General features: G+C 41.2%; 1 protein-coding gene across 1 annotated transcript in view; it reads right to left on the bottom strand.

Annotated features, from left to right (window-relative positions):
- Nucleotides 1–5,000, bottom strand: part of amon (amontillado) — a 541,981-nt gene that overhangs the window by 354,229 nt on the left and 182,752 nt on the right. The window lies entirely within an intron of this gene.

Here is a 5,000-nt window from a genome sequence, read left to right as displayed (position 1 = left end):
AGACTACATTCAAGTATAATGACACTTAGAATAAACATATAAATAGCATATTACTTGTGATACATAAAATAGTAATAAACAAAAGAACTGCACCAAGGAAAAGGGGAGCTTTGAAGCTGGATGCTGAATTCCGGAATAATAGGAGTTGGAAAAATGGGAATTTCGAGCACAATAGGAACTGAAACAATACTAGACTTTTTTTTTCTCGAAGACTTGGCCTAAATGAAAGAGTAAGATAAGTAGCCTCTCGCGTAATAACCTCTCTCTACCTCTCCTCTGTTCATTTTTGTACACAAAATGTTTTTTTAATCGCTGTAAAAGTAGTTTCAAATTTAGAAAAAAGAAAACTTAGCCAGCTTTTGTATTGCATTTTGATTCACGTGCAGGCTGTAGCAAGCAACGCACATACAAATAAAGATGTATGTCCTATCTATGTTTTCTTCTACACTGTAACAGCCATCAGACTCCACGTCAAAAAGCCATTGAAGTAACAAGCTAATTTCATCTCTATTATCACTCCTTCATTATATTGTCTATTTGTATGCCAGTGTCAAGCTTATTGACCAAAATGATTGAATGTACTCATGTAATTATTATCCTCATGTGACATCTTGGCGGCCTTTAAATACCTGTGTTGTCTATAGATAAAGTTTGTTGATCGGAACTGTTTTCATATTAATTTCTGCTTCATTCCCGTTACATTGGTGACCCCTATGGAATGTTTTGAACACTCAGTCAGCCTTCCAGCTCAATGCTTCGTCTGCCTAATGCCCTGTCGGTGTCCACTGTCAACCTTGACTCATCTGTACATGCTGCCACAGTGATGCTCCTACCCTTCGCATGGAGAGATGCGTTTGTTTGGTTTCAGTAAGTCGAGATTCTGTTCCGCATGAAGGCTATGTTTCGCTCAGGCAGCAAAGCCGACTTTGTCCTCCTTTGAGATTCCCAAAGACACCTTCTCAAAAATCTCTGACTGGATTTGTGAGTAAAGAAATGCACCTATGCAATATGATGCCCTTAAATCATACCTACAGGAGCAGTATTCACCATCACCAGCCACCCTTGTAGCCAAGATTTTTCAGCTCTTTCAACAATTGCTGGTAGTTCGAAAGGTGTTGATGGCCATCAGATAAAGGAAGACGGCTCTTCTCGGGAAGTGAACCTACTTCAAATCCTTTGGGTACAATTCTTTGTCAGAACTTGTGTGAGCTTCCCTTCCTAACGTTGATACATTACCCACGGAAGACCTGGTGACTAAAGTCAATGACTTAGGGACAGTGTCTTCCCCACTGTTAAGAACTCCATCAACAACTCTACTACTGTCGAAGGGGATAACCATACAATGCCGAATGAAGTTGGAGGACATCGGCACCCATCTCGTGATATTCCTGCCCAGTTGCAAAGTCTCCCACCACCACCTTTTTTGTCCTGCGCCAGTGCCCATGTCCACTCCTGCATCCATGTCTGCACCCCAACAACACCTTTAACAGTCACTGGTTGACACCCTAGACCTCCGGTTGTGCTACTACCAATCAAAATTCAGGGCTGCTGTTAAGAATAAGGCTAGAGGATTCAACAGCAAAAAAATATGTAGGTAGACCATTGCCTGTGGTGGTGGCCTCCCCATTAACTAAACTCTTCTTTTTCCATGATTCAAGCTCTAATGTGTGCTTTTTGGTGCCTGACATTTGTGCTTAAGGGTGCAACCCTGTAATTCAAAGACTGCTGATGTCCATCTGGCGGCCACCAACACATCTCTTATCCCCACCCTTGGTTACACGATGCTGACACTGAGGATGGGAGGGGCCCGGTATCAGAGGAATTTCACCATGGTTAGAATTACACTGTCACTTATCGGTGTAGATTTCCTTTCCAATATTCACCTTTTATTTGACATCACACAGCAACACTTACTTTATTAGTCTACACCCTTTTCACCAGCTCCCTCCGACATTGCACTCTACAACAGCGGGCCCATGATGCCTGAGTCTACCTTCTCAATTTATTTTCTGATGTCTTCCACCAAAAAAAAAATGCCAGACACCAACGATTCTCGCTAAGCATGGTATACTTAACTATATCAAGATGATTGGGCCCCCAGTGTTTACAAGATTCATACTTTCATCACCAGACTGTTTAGCAGCTGCCAAATGTGCATTCACTGAAGTGGAAAAAAATGAGCCTTTATCAAAAGACCTCAAGCCTATGATCATGGCCCCTGCACATCATTCTGAGGAAGGCTGGATCCCTACGCCCTTGTGGGAATTACAGACATCTTAATACGCAGACGAAATCAGACCACTACCCAATCCCCAACATCGCTATTATCAAAACTTACCTTTCACAGGGCTAAATTATTTTCTACTCTCGACCTCCTGAAGGGTATTATCAGGTGCCCATGATCAAAGAAGACATCCCCAAGGATACCATTGCCTCTTCTTTGGCACATATGATTTAATTACTCCTGCTTTGGTCTTTGTAATGCAGGGGCCATATCTGAACGACTTATGGATGCCATCTTAGGGGACCTCCCCTTCTATTTTTGTTACATAAAGGACATAGTGATATTCTCCTTCTCAGAAGAAGACCACATGCATCACCTACATATCGTCCTCAATCTCCTGCCGCAAAATACCCTTATAATCAAGTACAACAAGTATACTTATGGTGCCAAGAAAGTGTCATTCTTGAGTCATTGCATTACTCTTTAGGGTATTTATTCCCTCCCTGAGAAGGTATCAGCACTACAGAAATTCCCCATGCCCTCGACTGTCAAAGCACTGCCAGAGTTCTTGGACATGGTGAACTCTTTTTACCGGTTCTTGCCAGCCATTGACGCCCTTTTTTCCCCACTTCCCTCCACAACTTCCTCAAAGACAACCTAACAAACCTAAAGTGTGGCCCTCTTTAAGAGGCAGGCATCTTCAGTGCAAAGAAAGCCCTATTAACTCCCATTAGCTTCACCTTTCCTGTGCTAACTGCACTCCACTTATTCTCTACCGATGCCAGTGATTCCAATGTAGGGTTGGTACTCAAACTAATGATCAATGGATCACCGTGCCCAATGGCATTCTTCAATAGAAAACTTTCCAAGGCAAAATCCAGCCACTCTACCTTCGACCGCAAACTACTGGCAGTGTATTTGGCTGTCCGTAACTTCTGCCACTTCTTACAGGGTCCGTCCTTTGTCATTCACATGGATCATATGCACCTTGTTCACACTTTCACTAAACACCCCGGTGCCTGGTCCAGCCATCAATGCCGATATTTCTGACATTTTTTAATACAACTGTACCATTCAACACATCCTATTAGATGATTTTCCGTTCCCCTGAATGAAAAAAATACTAAGCCTCACATTCGTACACGCTCTGGAATAAAAAGAAAACGAGTTTTCTCTGTCTGAAACACATGTTTATAAGTGCAGATCAAGATAGAGATCACCTGATCTACTACTTTGGGAAACAAGAATCTACAAGGCACTAGCTGCCATTCTTCTTGCAATTGTTCCCCTCCATAAATTCCTCTGCTCTTCTGTTTCCTGCTACCTCTTAGTTTCACCGAATTCGCTTTATCGGATATACCGAATGAGAACCTATTATTTGGTGGCCTCATTTTGTATAAAACTAAAAAAAATATAAAAATACATAAGGACTCAACTATCCAAACATTCTGCAGAATCTGTTTTTGGGTGGCATCATTCTGCTTGCATTGGTGTTCCTTCTTTTAAATTCCTCTGCTCTTCATCTTCGGTTTCATGTCTACCTGCCATTCTGCTTGTATCAATGTTCCTTCTTAAATTTATCAGCTCTTCGTCTTCTGCTTGCCATTCTGTAGCGATAGTGTTCCCTCTTAAATTCATCTGCTCTTCGTCTTCTGTCTCACATCTAGCTTTCATTCTATTTGAATTAGTGTTCCATCATAATTCATCGGCTTTTCATCCTCTGCTTCAACGTCTAGCTGACATTCTGCTTGCATGGTCTCCCTTCTTAAACTCCTATTCTCCTCATCTTCGTCTTCACGCCTAGCTGCCATTCTGCTTAAATCATCTGCTCTTTGTGTTCTGCCTCAATTCTAGCTGTCATTCTGCTTGAAAACTAGTGTTCCTTCTCAAATTCCTCTGTTCTTCATCTTCGGCTCACATCTAGCTACCATTCTGCTTGAATTAGTGTCCCTTCATAAATTCATCTGCTTTTCGTCCTCTGTTTCACGTGTAACTGACATTCTGCTTGTATAAGCGTTCCTTCTCAAATTCATCTGCTTTCGTCCTCTGCTTCACATCTTGCTGCCATTCTGCTTGCATTGGTGTTCCCTCTTAAATACCTGTGCTCTCATTTTCTGCTTTTTGTTAGCTTCCATTCTACTTGCAGGAGTTTTTCTTTGTTTTTCATCCTAGGTCTCACCGTCTAGCTGCCATGGTTCTTGCATTGTGTATCCCTCCATAAATTCCTCTGCTCTTCTGTTTCCTGCTATGTTCTGATATGCTCCGAATTTGCTTCATTGGACTTAATAAAAAGAAATATATAAGAATTACATAAGGCTTAATCATTAGATATTCTGTAGAATATCTCTTTGGGTGGCATCATTTTGTAGAAAACTGATCATCATACAAAAAAGTACATAAGAGTCAATCATTAAATATTCTGTAAGTTTTTGTACATTTTATCACATGGAAAAGAAAATCAGTGCATGCTATGTGTGTGGCGGCAACACATAAGGACCCTCTTTTTTGGGAAAACTTTCCAAAATAATAGAGCCCTAAATAATCCCCGATGTTTATACAATCTCTGTCGAAATTCGTTTGTAATTGGTTTACTATTATTGAATGCAGTTCTAGGGCGTTTGTAATTATGGGGCCCGTAGACCCCCCAAACGCGGGTCTTGATTAAAACAAAAATAGCGACGTTTGATTTCTCGATTTATAAAAAGTATATTTTTAAAACGTTGACGTCTACGGTTGCCACCCTGCCATATTTCCCCCAAGGATGTTTATAGCAGAA

The sequence above is a fragment of the Palaemon carinicauda genome, chromosome 8, assembly GCF_036898095.1.
Source record: "Palaemon carinicauda isolate YSFRI2023 chromosome 8, ASM3689809v2, whole genome shotgun sequence".
Lineage (NCBI taxonomy): Eukaryota > Metazoa > Arthropoda > Malacostraca > Decapoda > Palaemonidae > Palaemon > Palaemon carinicauda.
Note: the sequence above shows the minus strand (reverse complement) of the source record. Positions and strands in the feature narration are given on the sequence as shown.